We start from the raw sequence: 23,868 nt of genomic DNA, 5'->3' as shown, positions 1-23,868 counted from the left end.
TCCTTGAGCAAGGCACTTAACCACACATTGCTCTGCGACGACACCGGTGCCCAGCTGTATTGGCCTAGTGTCCTTCCCTTGGACAACATTGGTGGCGTGGAGAGGGGAGACTTGCAGCATGGGCAACTGCTGGTCTTCCATACAACCCTGCCCAGGCCTCAGACAACATTGAAATCGATGGACAGCCGAAGAAGAAGAGAAGAAGAATCTAACCACTGTGCCATCACCAAATCACCATGATGTGCAGAAAATGTCAAGTGATCTACATTAATTTAAACGTACTGCACATGTTGGGGGTGTACATGTACTGCATACGAGTGCGTGTGTTGGGGGTGGGGGCTCGTATAATTCTGATCAAATTATTCTTTCAGTGTTTATTTCAAGAAAGCATTGACAAAATGTCCTCAGATCCAAATTAAACCGCAGTAGTAGTAGTAATGGTTGTGATTTTGTATCAGTCTACAATTGGATTCAAAACATACTTAACTTATCTGAGAAAGAATGCCCCTCAGGATTGAGGGTGACTCGCTCCCCCTGGTTCACAGGTCAGCATGGGATTAACAAACTCTTTTTTGCAGGTGAAGCAGGATGTGTTTGTCAGTGGCTGCTGAGGTGGAGAAAGTCAGTAACTTTGAATTCCTCAGAATTATCGTATCAGAGTATCTTAAGTGCCATCGCAAAGAAGGGACAACCGTTCCTCTACTTTCTTAGAAGTTTGTGTAGATCTGGCACGCCATCCAAAACTTTGACAGGCATCTATATGTGCTTGGTGGATCATAACCAAAGTGACTGCATCACAAACAAGAGAAAACCTGCAGATGCTGGAAATCCAATCAGTCCTGCCAAAGGGTTTCGCCTTGAAACATTGACTGTACTTTTTTCCATAGATGCCTGGCCATGCTGAGTTCCTCCAGCACTTTTTTGTGGTTGCATCGCAGCCTGGTAAGGAAACAGCAATGCCTAGGTATGGAAAAGTCTACTGAAAGGGATGGATGCAGGCCAATCTATCACAGGCAAAGCCCTCCCCACAACTGAGCACATCGACAAGGAGTGCTGCCACAAGAGAGCAGCATCCGTCATCAAAGACTCCTGTCATCCAGGCCATGCTCTCTTCTCGTCACTGTCACTGGGTGATAGTAGGTTCAGGAGGCTTATGGAAGCGACACACTTTTTCCTGGGTCTAACGTGAACCTTTATTGACAAAGGGCAGCGTGGTGTATCTAGGGCAGGTTGGTAGGGGTATTTTGCTCTGTGGATATTGAGTTAAAGGCCATCTCCTATAAGTTCCAGTAAATGAGTTGGTGATGCTTTGAAGCCTGGCCTCTGACTGTACACAAACCTTGCAGGTCAGCTCCTGAGGTTCAGGGCACCTGTCACTATAGTGTCCTAATGGTTCTGAAGCTTGGCTCTACTTCCCCAAGAAGCTTGTCCGAGCTGAGAAATGGTGACAAAGACTGATCAATAATGCTGCCTTGTTTATACCAGGTCTTTCCTGAGCCTGGCTGCATGAGACCCTTTAGTTAGGATCCTAGCTCATGTGCCATCATGAAGTAAAGGTAACATGGATTCTAATTCTTGTGGTCTGCTAAGTCTGAGAAGGATATCCAAAAGTACACTCAAAAATATACTGTGGTAAACACAGTATACAATGTACTCTGTGTTGAAGTATTTGTATTTTAGTGAAAGAAAGTTAAGTGTCTATCTTATAAATATATAGAACACTGTCAAAGCACAGGATTGGAAAAAGCTGCAAAACTCTGTCATGGAGACTAGCCAACCCACTATCAAGGACATCTTCACTAGGTGATGCCTCAGAAAGGTGGCATCCATCAGTAAAGGCCTCCATCACCCAGGACATGCCCTCTTCTCATTGCTATCATCAGGGAGGAGGTACAGGAGCCTGAAGACACACGTTCAATGTTTTAGGAACAGCTTCTTCGCCTCTGCCTTCAGATTTCTGAATGGTCCATGAACCTTTGAATACTACCTTGGTTTTTGCTCTCTCTATTTGCTACTCATTTTTCAAATATTTCTTATTGTAAATGTTTAGTATTTTTTACGGATTGCACTGTACTGCTGTGGCAAAACCACAAATTTTATGACATATGTCAGTGATAATAAACCTGATTCTGGGCCATAGAATTATAGAGCATGGAAACAGGTCCTTTGGCCAGCTTGTACAGTGTGTACGGTTTTCCTTTGGTTCATCTCTGCCATAATAGGGAGACTTCCGATTTGCGTTAGGGAGAATACGTCAAGAGGAGTGTCCTCTTTTTTCAGGTATTTTCTTTCCTATCCAGCAGAATTTCCATGATTTGTCACCTTCTTGAATTCAGTTTTAGTTGTGTCCACCAAGAAGCAGAGCCCATCTCTGCATTGGTGCTGCTGCTGGTCGTGGAACATCCTTCTGTACGTAGAAAATGGACTCTAGTGGTTGATGATCAGTAACGAGGGTAAACTCTCTCCCATACAAGTACAGGTTGAAATGTTTTACACCCCAAACCAGACTCAAGACGTCTCTGTTAATCTGTGCATAGTTTTTCTCTGCCGTGGTAAGGGAACGTGATGCACAGGCTATGGGCTATGGGGCTTCTATCACTCATAACGTGTGACATGACTGCACCCATACTATAAGGAGAGGTATCAAAGGCAGCTTCACTGGGAGATGTGGTTCATAATGTTTGAGCACAGTGTCCGGCATCACCATTTCCTTTTTCGTTTGCAAAGACACCTCACGTTGCTCTGCCCATTGCTGTTTCTTCCCAATCTGTAATAATGAGTTCAAGGAGTGGAACACAGTAGTCAGATCTGGCAGGAACCTGTTATACTAATTGACAGATCCTAAAATATAAAGCAATTGTGACATGTCTTTTGGTCTTGGAAATCCACCACTGCTTGACTTTTCTCAGCACATTTGTGTGATTCTTACGCATCAATGGTGTGAACACAGTAACTGATACTTGGTTTAAAGTGCTCACACTTGTTGCATTGTGCTCTGAGCCCATAATCTTTTCACCTTCTTAGCACAGTCCTGAGATTCTGGGCATGTTCCTTGTCATCCTCATCCTCTCTTGCAGCACCTGCTCCGTAGCTTTCTGCCAGAGTGCAGCTGTAGAGGCTGCTCCAAAAATAAGCCTATTATAGTGATGAAGCCCTTTGTGAGTGTTCATGGTGAGAAACACTTTGGACTCTTCTTCCATCTCCATTGGTAAATATTCCTCAACTAAGTCCTCTTTGCTGAAGTGCTTCCTTCCAGAAAGGTTTGCAAAGTTATCTCTTGCCCAGGCAGAGAGTATTGATCTAATTTCAGCACTGAGTTGATGGTGACCTTAAAATCACCACGGATTCTGACAGACCCATTCTTCTTGGCTACTGCAGTCACTGGTGTTGCCTATGGGCTGCACTCAACCTTGGAAAGAACTCCTTCAGCCTCCATCTGATCTAGCTCACTAGCTACTTTAACACTGATGGTATGAGGAATTGGGCAGGCTTTGTAAAACATGGGTGTGGCATTTTCATCTAACACTACTTTACCCTGGATATGTTTGAGTTTTCCAGTGCATTACTTGAACACTGCTTTGACATCATCCAGTACTTTTCTTAATTCACTTTCAATTTACTCTATTGCAGGGATGTGGCATGCAAATGTTGGATGGATCTCCAATTAAGTTGTAGTTGTCTCAGCCAATCATGTCCCCACAATGCTGGCCCTCCTGTTTTTACCACATGCAAGTGCAATGTGGCTTGCTGATGGTTGTATTTCATTATTACAAATGTCATTCCCACAGGAGTTATCTTTTCTCCAGTATAAGTTCTTAGTTGGACATCTGCAGGCTTCAGTTCAGCATTTTTGAAATGCCATTCAAACTCATTTTGTGAAATGACTGAAACAGCTGAGCCAAACCAATGTCCAATTTCATTTTAATTAATTTACCGTTCATATTGCTCGTCTCTTTGTAAATCTCAAGGCCATCCAGTCCTATGTCACTCTCACCACAACATGCAGATTAGTGTTCTGTCTACAACTTAACTTTCTATCTTTTCCTTTTCCCTGTGCATTCCATTTATTTTAAAGTTGTATTGGTCTGGTGTATGTGAGCCCCTGCCACAATAGTAACACAATTTATTTGGCCAAGCAGGTTTCTGTTTCATGCTTCAGGTTTCACACTCACCTTAATTCCTGACTGAAATTCATTTGCATCTCTGGCTGCAGTTTACATTGATAGAGCAATTTCAACTGGTCTTTTAAATGTGAGTTGTGCTTCAGTTAGGAGCCATTTTTAAATGACTTATTGTAAGATTCCACACACTAAACAATCTCTTTGTGCATCATTAAGCCCATCACCAAACTGGCAATGCTCCCACAATCTCTTCAATTCAGCCACATGTGCTGAAGTGGACTTCTCTTCTTTTTGATTCCACTTATGAAATCTAAAGCATTCTGCAATCAACATTGGTTTCAGTTCTAAATATTCTGCATTACTTTCACAATATCAGCAAAATCCATTCTGGCTGGTTTGGTTGGAGTAGGCAAACTTCAAAGCAAACTGGCTGCTTTTCAATGTATTACTCTCAGCAAAACTGGCATTCGCCATTTTTTTGGCAATTTCATTTGCTTCAAAATACTGCTCAATTCATTCAGTATAGCTCAACTAGTTATCTGTTGTGCAATCAAACACATCCATCTTTCCAATGTAGCCAGCCATTTCCGCTTTTTAAAAAAAATTTATTATTATTATTATTATCAGCCAGTACTCACTGTTTATGAACCCATGAACTTCATCCATTTTCTGCCTTTTTTTTTAAACTTGGCCATCTTCCTTACCTTCTGAAGAATCATTGCTGCACTTTTTAAAACTTAAACATCTCTCTCTTCCCTTTCAAAAGAAAACTTGATGTGCTTCAACAGGTTGTCTTGGGTACATTTGAGAACTTACTCTTTGCCACTGTTATGTTTTATAACTTTAGAGATGTATTGAAAGAAAAACACAGGGGTCAAGGATAATGCACCTACTTTGTTTTACTTTGGTGAGGCGCACACATATGATGTGGTGGAGTGATGATGTAAGCCATTCATGTACTTCTTACATATAACCTGTAATGAGTTATGTAAACAGACAAAGAGTGCTTAATCAAACAATATATTTACAATATTGCTCAAATATTGCTGAAATATTAAATAAACTACATGTTAATTCTGTTTCTCTTTCCACAGAAGCTACCTGACCTACTGAGTGTTTCCAGTACTTTGATTTTATTTCAGATTCCAACTTTGGTAATTCCACTTCTAAAGAGTTTATTTTAGTTTATTGGGGTGGTGGAAGACACTCTCTCTCTCTCCATTTAGGGTGTTTCTGGTATTTTCTTGCTTTTATAACCTGATTACTTGACTCTCTGATTGTGTTGGTTTATTGGTATTAATATCAGAAAACTGTGAAATATTTTTTCAAATCACATGACTTGAAGCTGCTCTGCTGCTGGTAGCAAAGTAAAGCTTCCAACCCTGCTGGTGCTTGAGGTTGTCCTGGAAACGGTGGGTGAAAGCCTGTTTCTGTGTTGTATTACACCATAGTCCTATGACCCTGGCTCAGATCTGCTCACTTTCTTTATCTGCTTACAGGAGGCTCTTGGAACTCCCTACAAACAGCAGCATATAAAAAGCAGCTTCTCAGATACAACTCAGATTTTCTCTGTGCATCCAGAACTGAAAACTTCAACCAGGTGTTATTTGTTATGAGTTGTAGTGGGTGGTGTGGCTCGAAGTATCAGAAGGGCCTACTCCACACTGTATCTCAATGAATGAATTAAATAAATCTGCAGGAATATGCCCCATGGAAACCTGAACCCTTTACCTACGAAGACAGAGTTCTGCTAAAGAGGTTTTGACATGCAACATTAACACTGTTGCCCCTCCCACAGATGCTGACTGAATTGTGGAATGGTTCTGTTTCCGTTTCAAAGTTCAATGTCAATTTATTAACAAAGTACTTACTGTGTGTGTTAAAATATACTACTTTGAGAGTAATTTCCTTACAGGCATTTACAGGAAAATATAGAGCAAAACTATACATAAGCAGACAGAAATAGACAAAGAACCAACATAGAAAGGAAGACAAACAGCGCAAATACAAATAATACTGATAACACGAGGTTATAAGGAGTCCTTGAAGGTGAGTCTGTGGGATGTGGAGTCAGTTCAGTGTTGAGGTGAGGAAAGTTATCCACACTGGTTCAGGAGCCTGGTGGTTGTAGGGTACGAACTGTTCCTGAACCTGTTGGTGAGGGACTATTTCAGCTTTCCAGTATCTGCAGGTATTTTCAATGCAAGGAGTTCATTGGAATTATTTTGACATAAAAATGAACAGAGTTATTATTTGTTGCAATATTACTTACAAAAATATACTTTATTTAACATCATCACCATTATGAGCTGTGTCGTATGATGTGGGCAATCGTGGTCCATGACCATGATAGTTTTTGCCAAATTTTTCTACAGAAGTGGTTTTCCATTGCCTTCTTCTGAGCAGTGTCTTTACAAGACGGGTGACCTCAGCCATTATCAATACTATTCAGAGGTTGTCTGTCTGGCGCCAGTGGTCACATAACCAGGATTTGTGATAGGCACCAGCTGCTCATATGACCATCTCCCATGGCTTCACGTGACCCTGATCTTGTGTGTGTGTGTGTGTGTGTGTGTGTGTGTGTGTGTGTGTGTGTGTGTGTGTGTGTGTGTGTGTGTGTGTGTGTGTGTGTGTGTGTGTGTGTGTGTGTGTGTGTAAAAAAGCAGGTGCTACACTTTGCACAAGGGAGACCTGCAGGCCAGCAGAGGGAAGGAGCACTTTACACCTCCCTTGGTAGAGACATATCTCCACCCCACCACACAATTTATTCATAATATATACAGTAAATGTAATTGGGGCACATCATTCCCTATGTTCATTGTATCTATTTATTCATTTAGCGATACAGTGCGGAGCAGGTCCTTCTGGCCCTTTGAAGCACACCACCCGGTAACCCCAGGTATAACCTGATTAACCCTAACCTCATCAGGGACAATATACAATGACCAATTAGCCTAGGTGATACATCTTTGGACTGTGGAAAGAAATCAGAGCACCCGGAGAAAACCCGGCCATTCTGCAGGGAGGACGTACAGAGACCCCTTACAGAACAGCACCAGAACTGAACTCTGAACTCCGGAACACCCCAAACTGTAATAGCATTGCATTAACGTTACACTACCCTGGCACCGTGATTCTTTACGTTCTCCTTCAAGGCATTAACACCTTCCTTGCTCCCTCCTCATACAATGCACTGACAAAGTGTTAAGAGAAGTAATATTGACTCTTTATTCCTCTCCACAGATGCTGCCTGGCCTGCTGAGTTCCTCCAGCATTTTGTGTGTGTTACTCTGGATTCTTAAGGTTCCTTAAGGTTGTTTTAGCCGGGGGTGGTAATGGGGACAAGCCCCCCACTACCTATTAAATGCTCCCAAAGGCGTGCGCCTCAAATAGCCTCTGACAACCATGCCCAGTTCCTGGCCTTCACGTGTGGCTTAACTACTAAGTCCAGTGGAACCATTTCTTCTGATGGGAGAAGGGACAAAGGCAGGTTGCTGGTGCCTTAAAACTAGTCATTTCGGGCAGATGGGGTTTATCAACCATGCAGCTCATCTAGGAGAAGGAAAACTCTGATCTCACACCTCCACTGCCTTGCAACTATATACACTCATGGGGAAGGCTTTGGGAACAAATCCAGAGGCAAAATTTTGGAGCTGGAGACCCTAGGCAGTCTTACATTGAGTTCCACGCTGACTGGCAACTGCTGTGACTTTGCTGGTGCCAAACTGTATCGGTCTCTGCCATTCCTTTGGGTTCATCAGATGTGTGGAGAGGGGGAGCTTGCTACATGGGCAGCAGTTTGCTCTCCATATCGTACTGCCCAGGCTTGCGTATCTACACAGCTAGGACACAATATCCATGGTCAACTCTGACTTCAGAGCTCAGCTCTGGATTTCCAGCACCTGCAGAATCTCGTGTGTTTCCTCTAGGCTTTTAGAACTTGTTGGATTCTTATTAAACAGCTGAGGGGTAGCCGCTAACAGCTGAGAACAAGCTGTTTGAGAACGAATGGCAACTGCAGTGCCCTGTCCGATGAAGGCAGTCATCTGATACTGTTGTATATGCAAAAGTTTTCGTTGGTGTAATATGTCAGCATAAGGCACAGCATACAAGAGTAACGGTGACCAGTAAATGCAGCTGCTTAACAAAGATTATCAATACCACATTGATACGCTGGGACGTCTTCAGCCCTACTATAAATTATAACATTTCATTTGCAGTATCTCCCAATTGATCATTCTGAGGATACCCAGATCTGCAGACGCCTTGGGTTATTTTAAGAGTTATTGCAGTTCCTTGCTACTGGAGTCAGCAGTACTTCCTCGAGACCACAGATGGGCTGAGTTTTGAGTTTCACTTGCCCTCAGCTTTCATAGATCCTCCTGGGTCAGCACTAACAGGCTTCACCCTTGGTCCTAATGCCTGGTCATTACATCACTAGCCTTTAAAATACAAAATGCATGACAGCCAAACTTGTGTTCAGCTTAGTTTTGTTACCCATTTTTAAATTAACTTAGAAATGCTTAATTATGGTAGCAGTTAGCAGATCATTTTACAGGGCCAGCGATCACAGATTGATGCCCACTGCTGTCTGTGAGGAGTTTCTTCATTCTCCTGGTGACTGTGTGAGTTGCATCTGAGTGCTCCAGTTTCCTCCCACTTCCAAACACATACAGTTGGGGTTAGTAAGTTGTGGGCATGCTATGTTGTTACCGGAAGCGTGGCAATACTTGTGGCTCCACCCCCACCACGCACAGTCCTTGGACTGTGTGGATCATTGGCGCAAGTTAATGAATTTCATTGTGTGTTTCGATGTTCATGTGACAAATAAAGCTAATCGTGTAGAAAACTGAACCTTCTCTTATGTATACGGCACGAGGTTCCTCATCTTTGGTCGTTTGATTTTCTAACCTCCTGTTTTGAGGTGAGTTATTGGAGGATGGTATCATGGGAATTGTCCTTGCCAGCAGAATCTTCAAGTTCTTCCAGCTTAGACAAAAAGAGAAATTCACCTCAACTGCCAACAGGCCCTCAGCCTCAGCCCACCACCGAATTCTTCCTCATAGTTCACCTACTTAATATTTTGTGCTTTATATACAAACAACCTCCATTAATTTCCTACAGCAAAAATGCTTTTTGATAGACTGAATTGATTACAGCTGAGTACTCCTATTGCCCGTGTAGTGCCGTAGACACAGGAATTTCTATGTTTCCTTCTACGCCTGTGTACTCTCACCGACCCCCCTCCCAAAATAACTCTACCAGGTATTGATGTTACTCAAGGTGTACAAGATGATAAGGGGATAAATCGAGTGGACACCTGGAAGAAACGGCTAATATGAAGGAACAGAATTTTAAGGTGATTGCAGGAAAGTACAGCGGGATGCCAGAGGTAAAGTTTTTACACAGGGAGTGGTGGGTGCATGAAATGCCCTGCCATGGGTGGTGGTAGAGGTAGATCTTCTTGTGATCAGTCTAGTCAAGTACGATCTTCTCCTAAGGGGTTGCCTATTGGTGGGTCTTCGGGTGTCTGACTGATCTGGGACCCACGTATTCCGGTGCAGTGTGGGCGATGTTTGTGGTCAGTCATTGAGTCTTCTGGTTGCTCAGTCTCTGCTGTCACAACTGCCCCTTGTTCTCTGTGGCACAGCGAAAGTTGCTCTCTCGTAGCTCAGGTCTCTCTTGAACAGATTCCCTCCAGTTGAGTTCAATGTCTTCCTAGTTTTTAGGTGTAATGTTGAATTTCTCCAGGCTCATTTTGATGTTTTTTTGCCCACTTGGGGGTTCACTGATCTTCCTTCAACAGGGAGCTCAGTGACGTTTGGAGGATGTGTATAGCCTGGAGGCCTGAAAGCCAGCAGATAGGGCGCAAGCCCATGATCAACTCCATTGCTCCTCTCTGATTGAGGAATCGAGCAAAGCTGAAGTCAACGAGGACGAGAGCGGAGGATGGGGAGGTGTTCGGAACCGTTTGACCGGCCCTCCTCTCCCTCTTACTTGCTGCTGTCAGAGGAAAGTGCAGGAGTCTTGGCATCCACTTAGCAAGGCTAAGGACTCGTTTTGGGGAACTTTGGGGTTCCTGTTGTATGTGTTCCTGGATTCTGATGATCCTTTTTTTAATATTGCTGTTTCTGAGTGGTTTGATCAGGGCAATCACTGGGATCTGAGCTGCTTCAGCGAAGAATGCTTTGCCCTGTGGTCTGCAGCGGGCTAACGGCAAGACGCTAGCCCACTGAAATAAACTGAATATTACTGGACTCCAGGTTTGATGTTTGATATTCTATGCATTGTCCCTTTAATTTTTGTCATCTGCACAATTTGTTCTTTTTTCACACTTTGAACGGGCTCCATGGTGTTCCTTTGCTTCATGACTGCCTGCGGGAGGAGAAACCTCAGAGTTGTATTCTGTATGCACACTTTGATAATAAATGTACTTTGAATCTTTGATTGGCAACTTGAAGTTTTTGGACTTTGTTTTATGTTCGATTAGGAAATTGCTCTATTGGCCAAATCACTTATTTGTTATACATAAATAAAAATTAAAATAAAAACTGTCTGTATTTTATGGTCTCAGATTAGAACAAATCAAAGTAGCAACAAAGTCATGGTTATGGGCACTGATTCCACAAGCCTTTCCAGGAACTGAAATCTATCTACAGTGATTCACCATTTGGATCATTCTGTTCAGCTCTGGTCGCCTCATTATAGGAAGGATGTGGAAATTTTGGAGAGGGTGCGGAGTAGATTTACTGGGATGCTGTTTGGATTAGACAGTGTGTCTTATGAAGTTAGAGTGAGTGAGCTGTGGCTTTCTCTTTGGAACAAAGGAGGATGAGAGGTGACTTGATAGAGTTGTACCAGACGATAAGAGGCATAGACCAAGTAGATAGAGTCATAGAAAAATACAGCACAGAAACAGGCCTTTCAGCCCATCTAGTCCATGCTGAACTATTTAAACTAGCTAGTCACATCGACTTGTACCAGGACCACAGCCCTACATACCCCTCCCATCCATGTACCTATTCAAACTTCTCTTAAACATTGAAGTTGAAACCGCACCCTTCACTTGCGCTGCCAGCTCATTTCACACTCTCACCACCCTCTGACTGAAGTTTCCCTTCATGTTCCCCTTAAACATTTCAACCTCCACCCTTAACCCATGGCATTGCATTTACCCTGTCCATACCCTTCATAATTTTGTATAACTCTATCAAGTCTCCCCTCAAAAGGGTCCAAAGGATCATTGGGGACCCGAGTCACCCCAACCACAAACTGTTCCAGCTGCTGCCATCTGGGAAATGGTACCGCAGCATAAAAGCCAGGACCAACAGACTCCAGGACAGCTTCTTCCACCAGGCTGTCAGACTACTTAATTTATGCTGATACAATTGTATTTCTATGTTATACTCACTGTCCTGTTGTACATATTATTTATTACAAATTACTATAAATTGCTCTTTCCACATTTAGACGGAGACGTAACGTAAAGATTTTTAGTCCTCATGTATGTGAAGGATGTAAGAAATAAAGTCAATTCAATTCAATCTTCTACAGTCCACAGAATAAAGTTCTAACCTTTTTGATCTTTCCTTATAACTCAAGTCCTCTAACAACATTCTTGTAAATTTTCTCAGTACTCTTTCAGAACTTATTGACATCTTTCCTACAGGTAGATTATCAAAACTGCACACAATACTCTAAATTAGGCCTCACCAATGTCTTATACAACTTCATCATAACATCCCATCTCCTGTACTCAGTACTGTGATTTATGAAGGCCAATGTGCCAAAAGCTTTCTTTGCAACCCTATCTACTTGACGCCACTTCCAATGAATTATGTACCTGTATTCTCAAAACCATTTGTTCTATCACACTCCTCAGTGCCCTACCACTCACTGTGTAAGACCTACCTTGATTTGGTCTTCCCAAAGTGCAACACCTCCTGCTTGGCTGCATTAAATTCCATCTGCCATTTCTCTGCCTATTTTTCCAGCTGATCTAGATCCCGCTCCACTTCCTCGCTGCCCACTACACCCCCAATTTTGGTGTCACCCTCAAAACTATGATCCAGTTAACCACATTGTCATCCAGATTGTTGATTTACTGTAGATGACAAACAACAATGGAGCCAGTACCAATCCCCGTAGCACACCACTAGCCACAGGCCTCCAGTCAGAGAAGCAAACATATACTACCACTCTCTGGCTTCTCCCACAAAGACAATGTCTAATCCAATTTACTACCTCATCTTGAATGGCAAGTGATTAAACGGCCCTGACCAAGCCCTCCCCACCCCCCACGCGGGACCTTGTCAAATGCCTTGCTGAAGTGCATATAGACAACATCCACTGCCTTGCCTTCATCAACTTTCCTGGTAACTTCCTTAAAAGACTCTATAAGATTGGTTAGACATGACCCACCATGCACATAGCCATGCTGACTATCCTTAATCAGTCCATGTCTATCCAAATACTTATATATCTGGTCCCTCAGAATACCTACTAATAACTTTCTCACTACTAAGGTCAGGTTCACTGGCCTATAATTTCCTGGTTTATTCTTAGAGCTTTTCTTCAAGAGCAAAACAACATTAGGTATCCTCCAATCTTCCAGTACCTTACCTGCTGCTAAGGATGATTTAAATATCTCTGATAGGACCAGGCAGTTTCTGCACACACCTCCCACAGGGCCTGAGGAAACACCTTGTCAGGCCCTGGGGATTTGTCCACCCTAATTTACTTCAAGACTGTAAATATCTCCTCCTCTGTAATCTGTATAGAGCCCATTACCTCACTGTTACTTTGCCTCACTTCTATAGACACTGTGTCTGTCTCCTGATTAAATACAGATGCAAAAACATCTATTTAAGATCACCCCCATCTCTTTTGACTCCACACCTGGATTATCATTCTGGTCTTCTAGAGGACCAATTTTGGCCCTAGCAAACCTTTTGCTCATAACATATCTGTGGCTCTCTTAGGATCCTCCTTTACTTTGTCTGTTAGGGCAACCTCATGCCTTCTTTTAGCCTTCCAATTTCCTTCTTAAGTGTTCTTGTGCATCTTCTTATACTCCATAAGCACCTCATTTGTTCTTATCTGCCTACACCTGCTATGCACATCCTTTTTTTCTTAACCATGCCTCAATATCTCTTGCAAACGAAGATTCTCTAAACCTGTTGTCTTTACCTTTTTAAATCTGGTAGGCACATAGAAACCACGTACTCTCAAAATTTCAAGGCCTCCCACTAATGAAGCACACCTTTGCCGGAAAACAGCCTGTCCCAATCCACACTTGCCAGATCTTTTCCGACACCATCAAAGTTGGCCTCTTTCCAATTTAGTATCTCAAAACCCGGACCAGACTTATCTATTTTTGTGTTTACTTAGAAACTAATAGCATTATAGTCACTAGATGCAAATGTTCCCTTACACAAATTCTGTCACCTTCCCTGTCTCATTCTCTAATGGAAGATCAAGTATTGCACAATTTCTCAATGAGTTTTTTATGTACTGATTAAGGAAATTTTCCTGAACACACTTGACAAGCTCTATCCCATCTAGTCCTTCTACATTATTGGGAGTCCCAATCAATATGTGGAAAGTTAAAAATCACTTGCTATAACAACCTTATGTTTCTTGCAAGTCTGTGATCTCTCAGCAAATTTGCTCCTCTAAATCCTGTGGACTGTTGGGTGGTCTGTAATGTAGCCCCATTAACATGGTCATACCTTTCTCATTTCTCAGTTCCACCCATAAAGCCTAATTAGACGAGTTCTTAAATCTGTCCTGATTGAGCACTGCCATGGCATTTTCCCTGACTAGTAACACCTCCACCCCCCCCCCCCCAACTCTATCACATCTAAAACAACCGAACACTGGAGTATTGAGCTCCCCGTCTTGCCCCTCCTGCAACCAAGGCTCACTAATGGCTCCAATTTCACAATTCCAGGTGCTGATCCATGCCCTGGGAGAATTTTTCCCAGGCAAGAAATGACTAATACAAGGGGTCATAATTTTAAGGTGATTGGAAGAAAGTATAGAAGGAATGTCAAAGGTATGTTTTTTTAACAGAACGGTAGGTGTGTGAAATGCACTGTCAGGGGTGGTGGTAGAGGCAATTACACTAGCAGCATTTAAGAAACTCTTAGATAGGCATGTGGATGATAGATAAATGAAGGGCTTTGTCAGAGGGAACAGAGCAGGTTAAAAGGTTGCTGAAGGGCCTGTAATGTTTTATGTTCTAAATGGTTTATTAGAGACAGTGACCTTGGTTGGCTTTTAACTCTGCTACTTTTATTGAGGCTGCAGACTTTGTCATTCTTGGTTGTTCTTTATTCAAACTTGGCAGCAGGGTCTTGAGACTACGTGGAGCAGAGTTGGAGGCGGGGTGCAAAACAGAGAGTAAAGTTTAACTTGAAGGATATACGTGGCCACGGTTGTTTCCAGAGCTCAGTGCTGGAAAGTGATGTCATAGGTCAGCAAATTGGTAACTGGTAAACATGAGGTTCTGCAGATGCCAAGAGTCTTGAGTAACGCCCTCAAAATGGAGGACTGGTGAAGTGTCTTTGCCTGAAACATGGCGTATTTATTCCCCTTTATAAAAGCTACCTGACTTGCTGATTTCCTCCAGCAAATTAGTAATTGGGTTGTGTTTCTTGCAGGACAATATCTCCTTGTCCAATTGGATCCTTGATTTCGTCACTTACAGACTCCTGTCAATTCAGATTGGCAACAACATCTATTTAAAATCACCATCAGCAAAGGTGTGCTTAGCCTCCTGCTCTACTCACTTTATACTTATGACTGAGAGACAAAGTACAGCTCCAGTGCCATGAGTCAGTTTGCCGACAACATAACTTTAGTTGGCCAAATCAAAGGTGAAGATGAATCAGCACACAGGAGGGAGATTGACAATCTGATTGAATGGTGCCACAACCTCTTACTCAACATCTGCAAAACCAAAGAGCTGATTACCAACTATAGGAGGTCCACAAGCCAGTCCTCATCAGGCAATCAGAGGTGGAGAGGGTCAGTAACTTTAAAATTCCTTAGTGTTATCATTTCCGAGGATCTGTCCTGGTTTCAGCACCTAAGTGCCATTACAAAGAAGGCACAGCAGGAGCTCTAATTTCTTAGAAGTTTGCGAAGATTCGGCATGTCATCTAAAACTTTGACAAATTTCTATAGATACATGGTGGAGATTATATTGACTCCCTGCATCATGGCCTGGTATGGAAACACTAATACTGTTAAACAGGAAAGCCTACAAAAGGGAGTCAGTACAACCTAGTCCATCACAGTTAAAGCCCTCCCCACCACTGAGCACATTTACAAGAAGTGCTGTCAGAGGAAAGCAGCATCCACCATCAGGGACCCCACCATCCAGGTGCTGCCATTGGGAAGGAGGTACAGGAGCCTCAGGTCCAACACCACCAGGTTCAGTAAAAGTTATTACCCCTCAACCATCAGAGTCCCGAACCAGCATGGATAACTTCACACCTCCCTACACTGAACTGATTCCACAACCTTTTGACTGACTTTCAAGGACTCTGCAGCTCATGATCTCAGTGTTAATTATTTACTTTTTAACTATTATTATTTTGTTTTTCTTTTAGTATTTGCACACTTTGTTGTCTTTTGCACATTGGTTGTTTGTACGCTGTGATTCTATTGTGTTTATTTGAATTTACTGTGAATGTCTGCAGGAAAATGAATCTCAGGGTTGTATATGGTGACATGTGTACTACGATAATAAATTTACTTTGAACTTTGGTCACTTCTGATTGGTCAGCTGTTTTAAATCAGGGATACCATATCAAAATCAGAGATATTAATTTTGCCAATGAATGTGGCAAGTTAAATTAACTAAATCAATTTGAAGTAATCCAATTCAATTAATTACATGGGACAGGAATGTCTTGGCAGGCATTGTGTTGTAGTTGCAACTGGTGCACTGCATTAGGTTCATGGTATCAGCAAGTATTGGCAGTTCAAAGAATTTCAGCTCAAGATTGACAAGCTGGACTCTGAGCTGCAGACAGCGTGGCGCATTGGGGAGGGGGCCAATAGCCTGGGCTTTGTGTTCCAGGAAATGATCACACCCCCACAGACTAATGTCCTCAAATCTGATCAGTGATCAGTGACAGGAGGATGATACTGCAAGAGGCAGGTGAAGATAGCCAGAGGGTAATCCTTGAGGAGACCCCGCCATTAACCCTGACTGACAAGTAGAAGGTCCTTGGACCCTGCATGGACAGGGTCCAGGAGTGCAGGGAGGATGTGCAAGCTGTCCACAGGATGCCATTCAAGTTTGGGGAGAAAAGCGTAATGTGGTATTGTGAGTGTTGCGATCACTCAAGTTGAGTATGCTTTCCCAAGGGGTTATTCCCTTAAAGGCGAATACCTGTGTGTGACTTTGTTTAATGCGGGGAGGCTGATGCATGGGCAGCCAACACCAGGTCCTTGGCAGATCAGGGTCAGTGTCCAGTGGCATGGCATCCAAGACGACTGGGGACCCTTCCCTGCTGTGATCTTTCACCCACTCCACCACTGAGGTCTTGGTTGGATTGCTCTTTGTCTGGAACCTTACCGCTATGGGTGATCCTACCAGGAGCTAAGCTCCAGGCAGCATCACTCTTGGGATCTCAGGAACTCACAAGCCTCTGCACCACGATAAGGTGATGATCCTTGGAGAAGGATAACGTAGTGGTGATAGAGCATCGCACTGTTAGGGGAGCAGACACTGTTTTCTGCAGCATAGAGTCCTGATGGTTGTACTGCCTGCCTGTTGCCAGAAGAGAGGACATCTCTTCAGTTGTGGCGGTCCACGTTTGCACTAACAACATTGTGAGCAAACTGTGGCTAAAGTTTTAGAAGAAAGTTTAGTTTTATTTGTTATATGTACTGTACTTCAAAACATCAAAACGTGCAGTAAAATGCATTATTATGTGTCAAATCAAACCAGCGTAGATTGTGTTGGGAGCAGCCTGCGAGTGCTGCCACACTTTCTGGCACCAGCATAGCATGCCCACAACTCACTAACCCTAAGCATACATCTTTGGAATGCAGGAGCAATCCGGGGCTCCCGGAGAAAAATCCAGGAAGAAGGTACAAACTCCTTACAGACAATGGCATGAATCATACCCCAATGAGTAATTGCTGGCACGATAAAGTGATTACACTAACCACTAGGCTACTATGCTGCCCACAATGGGCCAAAGAGCAAAGGAGGTTGTATCAGAGGCATGTCAAAATAATTAAGTGATGTCATTAATCAAATTGACAAGGGTAAAGGGGAAGAGGAATTTTCAGATTGTGTCAGGCCAGGTCGTTTGCATAACCTACCTGGGAACAGGTTATTTTAGATTTGCTCAGAAGCAAAGAGGTAGAATTAATCAAAGATGTGGTTTAAGGACCCCAAGAGAGTAGTAATGGTGGAATTCCTCATACAGTTCAATTACTAGCACCCATGGTCTACTAACAATATAATTAAGTTAAATGGGGGCAGTTACTAATGTATGAAGATAGAGTTGCCTGGAGTGTACTGGATAGATAGGCTGAGGGATTCGTCAGTGCATGAGCTGTTCTAGGTATCTAATATGGTCAACCATGCAGAGGATTGTAAACACTTCCAGCTCCATCATGGGCTCTAGCCTCCTCATAATCGAGGACACATCCAGAAGGTAATGCTTCAAAAAGGCGGCATCCATCAATAAGGGCCCCCATTACCCAGGACATGGCCTCTTCTCATTACTACCATCAAGGAGGGGGTACAGGAACCTGAAGACACACATTCAACTTTTTAGGAATAGCTTCTTCCCCTCTGCCGTCAGATTTCTGAATGGACAATGAACTCATGAACACTACCTCACTATTTTTGCTCTCATTTTGCACTACTTCTTTCGTATATTTTTAAATGCATATTTCTTAGTGTAATTGGTTGTATTTTTATGTATTGCGCTGTACTGCTGCTGTAAAACATTACATTTTATGACCCATGTCAGTGATATTAAATCTGATTCTGATTCTAGTGCGTAACACTCAACAGAACTTTATCCCAGTTAGAAAGCAGGATCCCAGGAGAAAGTTGAATGAACCATTCGTGATTAACAAAGGAGATCATGGAAAATCCATTAAATCAAAGACTGGGAGAACATAAAATAGCAAGGCCTGATCGTAGTTCAGAGGATCAGAGAATTTTACAGAAACAAGCAGCAAGAAACTAAAAAGGAGAGAGAAATTTGATTATGAAAAGAAACTGGGAAGAAGTATCAGAACAGACAGAAAGGGTTTCTGTGGACATGAAAAAAAAGGGAGAGGATAGCTAGTGTAAATGTGGATCCCTAGAGAGTGTTTCTAAGGAATTAATAATGGAAAATAAGGAAACCGCAGTACGGTAAATCAATACTGACACTAAATAAATGATAAAGAAACTAATCAACAAGGAATCTCATGGGCTACTAGAGGGACTAAAGCAGACAAATCACCAGGCCCTGATAGTTTGTACCAAAGGGTTTTCAAGAAAACAATTCCAACAATAGTGGAGACATTGGTTAACAGTTTTTAGTCTCCTCCAAGTTCCCGGAAAAGTACCAGCATATTGGAAAATGGCAGGTATTGCTCCAGCTTTGAAGAAGGGACAAAGACAATAGAACTTTGGAGACAGCATTTGGAGTATTGTGAACAGTTTTGGGTCCCTTATCTAAGAAAGGATGTGGTAGCATTGGAGAGGATCTCACGAGAATGATTCTAGGAAAGTAAGGTTAACATATGAGGAGCATTTGAAGGCTCTGGGGCTGTACTTGCTGGGGCTTAGAAGAATGAGAGAGATCTCATTGAAACTTATCGAATATTAAAAGGCATAGATAGAATGGACATGGAGAGAATGTTTCCTATAGTGATGCAATCTAGGACCAGAAGACACAGCCACAGAATACCAGGATGAGCCTTTAGAACAGAGACGAGGAGGAATTTCTTTAGCAGGAGGGTGGTAAATCTGTGGAAGGCAAGTCATTGGGTATATTTAAAGGAGAGGGAGATAGGTTCTTGATTAGTAAGGGTGTCAAAGGTTACAGGGAGAAGGCAAGGGAATGGGGTTGAATGAATCTGACATGACAGAATGGTGGAGCAGACTCGATGGGCTGAATAGTTGGTTCTGCTCCTATGTCTTATGGTCTTAATGGCATGTTAGATTAATCTTGGCAAGATGCCGGTTTCTATCATTAAGGAAGACATTTTGTGTCATTTAGGGAACTAGGCTGTAATCAAATGAAGTCAACATATTTTTATGGAAGGAAAATCACGTTTGATGAATTTGGTGGAGTTCAAAGGTTCATAGGCCCAACTTAATGTCAGAGAAATGTATACAATATACATCCTGAAATGCTTTTTCTTCACAAACATCCATGAAAACAGAGAAGTGCCCCAAAGAATGAATGACAGTTAAATGTAAGATCCCCAAAGAACCCCTCCAGCTCCCCTCCCTCCTGTGCATAAGTAGCAGCGAGCAACAATACCCCCCTTCCCCCGGCAAAAAAATCAAGCATCAGTACCACCACCAAGCACTCAAGTGTGAGCAAAGCAATAGCAAAGGCACAGACTTGTACATGCCCCAAAGATTCACGTTTCACCTGGCATAAAACATACCACAGGTTCTCTCTCTCCCTAATAAGGGAGAAAGAGGTGGCTCCATTTTCCCAACGAGCAGGGAGACATAACAAACAACTCGCTGGTTTGCGATGTTAAAAGTCTTTCGTTCTTTGAGGATATAGCAAGCAGAATCGATAGAGGGGATCCTGTAGATGTGGTACATTGGGATTTCCAGAAGGCATTTGACAAGGTGCAAAGTAAAAGGCTGGAACAACAGATAAAGATCTCATGGTATTGGGGAAAATGTGTTAGCATGGATAGAAGATTGGTTGTGATGTAGAGAGCAGAAAGTTGGAATAAACAGGTCTTTTTCAAGCTGAAAGGTGCCTCAAGCATCTGTTCTTGGTCCTCAGCTATTTGTAAGTCATGTTAATGACCTGGAGGAGGGTGCAGAGTGTAAAGTATCCAAGCTTACTGATGATACAAAAACAGGTGAAAGAGCATGTTGCGACAAAGACTTTTGGACTCTGTAACTGGATATAAATAGGCTGAGTGTGTGGGAAAAATCCTGGCAAACAGAACTTAATGCAGGAAAATATGAGATCATAGCTTCAAGAGTGAAGTAGAGTGGAGAAAGGGCCCTCTCATTCCACCCAGACCATGCTGACCATGATGCCTATCTGCATTAGACCCTCATCCCTCTATATCTTTCCTATCTAAGTACCCATCCAAATGCCACTTAGGTATTAAAACTGCAAAACATCTGCCCCTTCCTCTGGCAGCTTGTTCCATCTAACCACCTCTCTCTGTGTGAAAAACCAACCTCTCAGATCCCCTTTAAATATTTTTTCTCTCACCTTAAATCTCTATCCTCTAGTTCTAGACTCTACTGCCCTGAGGAAAGACTCTATATCTCCTATATACCCCAATATGATGTTATAATCCTCTAAGAGATCACTCCTCAGCCTACTAGTTTCCATAGAGAATACACTCAGCCAATCCAATCTCCCCTTATTACTAAAACCCTCCATTCCAGGCACCATCCTGGTGAGTGTCTTCTGCACTCTCTCTGTGTTACCACTTCCTGTAGTGTAGTGATCAGAACTGTACCCAATGCTCAACGACTGCAGTGGTGCTGCTTCCTGCACCCATGGATTTTATCATCTTCATCACCACCTTCCACCCTACTCTCAAATTCATGTGAACGATTTCTGACCTTCATCTCCCTTTTCCAGATCTCACTGTCTGCATCTCGGGAAATAAACTAAATTACTATAAACCCATCAAGTCCCACAGATACGTAATCTTCACCTCTTCCCACCCTGTCTCTTGTCCTTGCTCCTGGTTTCTCTGTCTCTGCTATATCTGTACTCAAGACTGAAATGGCTACCTTTTTCTCCACTCTCACACTTCCTTTGTTTCTCAGTCTGCCTTCTCCCAGACACCTTCTCTCCTGTATTCGGTGCCACCAAAATGGCCCCCTCTACATTGAGTAGCACAAGCACAGAGTCAGTAACAGCTTTGCAGTGCACCGATGCTCTGACCTCAAAGGCCATCCAAAGCTCCCCAACTCATATCATTTCAACTCCCCTTCCCATACCCACACTGACCTGTCCGTCCTCAGTCCTCTCCATCATCAGGATGAGGCCTAACTCTGACTGGAGGAACATATCTTCTGGGTCGTCTACAACTCAATATTGTACCTAATATCTCCAATTTTAGGTAAACCCACTTTTACTTTTCTCCCTCCTCCCCTTTCCCTCTCCTTCTGATCTTCTGATTCTCCCATTTTTGTCATCCTTCTCACCCTCCCCACAGCCTTCCCCCCCACACACATCTTTGTCCCTTTTCCCCTCGTAGCTCCATCCACCCACTTCCCATCCCAACCTCCATTTATTTCCAAATGTCATCACCTCTCCCCCAGTTGTTCCCATTCCCACCTGCTTTACTGATCCAAATCCAGCTCTGGGTAGTGCTTTGTGTTCCTGCTAATCTCCTCCAGCAGCTGTCTCCCATTTTCACACTCCTCTCCCCCACCTTTCTCCATCTGTTTTTTTCCCTTTTTCTCTCTCTCTCCCTCCCTCCAACCATCCATCATTCTTTTGCCACTCTCTTCCAACTCCACCCCAATTCAACTCCCCTACCTGGCACTACCTACCCGTCATCTCAGTCCACCAATCACCTGGGAGGCCTGTCATGGGGTTGGGGGACTGCCTGTGTCCATGGGTGGGAGGGCGGGAGCAAGGGGGCTTGTTTTTCTGTAATACACACAAAATGCTGCAGCAACTCAGCAGGTCGGGCAGCATTGATGGAAAGGACTGAAGAGCTGATGTTTCGGGTTGAGATCCTTCATCAGTGTGTTACTCTGGATTTCCAGCATCTTGTACTTTTGCTTTGCTGGTGTTTAGTTGCTTGTTGTGTTCAGCTGTGTTCTGTTTTGTTCTGTGTAATTCTGCCGAACATTGAGGGCATGCTGGGTTGGCACTGGAATATGTGGCAACACTTGCAGACTGTCCTCAGCCGGGGTTGCGCTGGCTGTTAATGCCAACGACCAATTTCACTGTACACTTTGACTGATGTACACGTGACAAACAAATGTATCCGAATCAGAATTTGGATCTGGAATCCCTCTTCTCTCTCTGCTGGCCATCTTGCCTCTTCACTCTCAGTCTTGACCTAAATCATCGCCAATTTCCTTCCTCCCACAGATTCTATGTGACTCACTAAGTTCCTCCGGCACATTGATTGTTGATCTAGATTCCAGTGTCTGCAGTCTCTTGTGTCTCCATAATGGAGTCTCACCAATGTTTTGTAGAACTGGAATGTGACGTCCGAACTCTTCTACCCAATGCCTATGTCTGGGAGGGTAAGCATAGCAAATTACTATCATAATCACCACTCTCAGCAAGCTTCAGAAGCACTCCAAGTTCAATCATGTGCAGTAACCTTGAAAATCAATGAGCAGGCAACTTTTAATTGTGACAATTAAAACCATCTTTTCAGGCTAGGTGGTTGCTATGTTTCATTAGGAGTTTGAGATTTGGTATTTCACCAAACCCTCTAGCAAATTTCTGCACTGTACCGTGGAGAGCATTCTAACTCTCTGGTGTGGAGGGGCCACTGCAGTGGATTGGAAAAATATGCAGAAGGTTGTAAACTCATCCAGCTCTATCATGGGCACTAGCCTCGTCACTATTGAGGGCATCTTCAAAAAGCAGTGCCTCAAGAAGGCACCCTTCATGAAGGACCCTCACTGTCCAGGTTATGCCCTCTTCTCATTGCCACCATCAGGGAGAAGGTACAGGAACCTGAAGATACACACTCAACATTTTATGTAGGAACAGCTTCTTCACCTCTGCCATCAGATTTCTGAATGGACAATGGACCCACAGACACTACCTCACTTGTTACTCCCTTTTACTTACTATCTTTAAAAAATATTTTTTATTGTAGCTTACAGTACTTTCTTATGTCTTGCATTGTACCGCTGCTGTAAAACAACAAATTTCACCTAAAAAACCTGATTCTGATTCTTATTCTGGTGCTCAACCTTGGAGTAGGTTCTAATATGTTGTTCTATGCCTATGATGCAGCTTGTAATACGAGTTATCTGATCATAATACTGAGAATGGCATTTGCACATTGCATGTGCTAAAGTCTGCAGAGTAAACAGCCACATTAGTCCCCAGGCTGAATTGAATCTTGATGACAAGGTTCACACCATCTGTTGACCTTATACACTTGAATGTAGGTTCAGCAGCACTCCAATAATCAATTAAAACAATCAGCAGTTGCCAGCAACAAAACATCTGCTGGAGGAACTCAGCAAATTAGGAAGCATGTGTCAAGAAGGAGTGAAACACACAAAATGCTGGAGGAATAGCTTCTTCCCCCCTTCCTTTCCAGTCCTGATGAAGGTCCTCAGTCCCGAAACATCAACTGTTTATTCCCTTCCATAGATGTGGCCTGACCTGCTGAGTTCCTCCAGCACTTTATGTGTGGAACAATGAATTTCCATCATCTGCAGAATCTAATCTTTAGGATAAGTGGCGAGGGTCGGAATTGTCAACATTGAGGGTTGAAACCATCCAAAAGGATTGTGTGGAAAGAGAAGATAGGTGTCATAAGTTTGAAGTTAATTGGGACAGGAGACTGT

This window comes from Hemitrygon akajei, chromosome 7 (assembly GCF_048418815.1).
Source record: "Hemitrygon akajei chromosome 7, sHemAka1.3, whole genome shotgun sequence".
Taxonomy (NCBI): Eukaryota; Metazoa; Chordata; class Chondrichthyes; order Myliobatiformes; family Dasyatidae; genus Hemitrygon; species Hemitrygon akajei.
Note: the sequence above shows the minus strand (reverse complement) of the source record.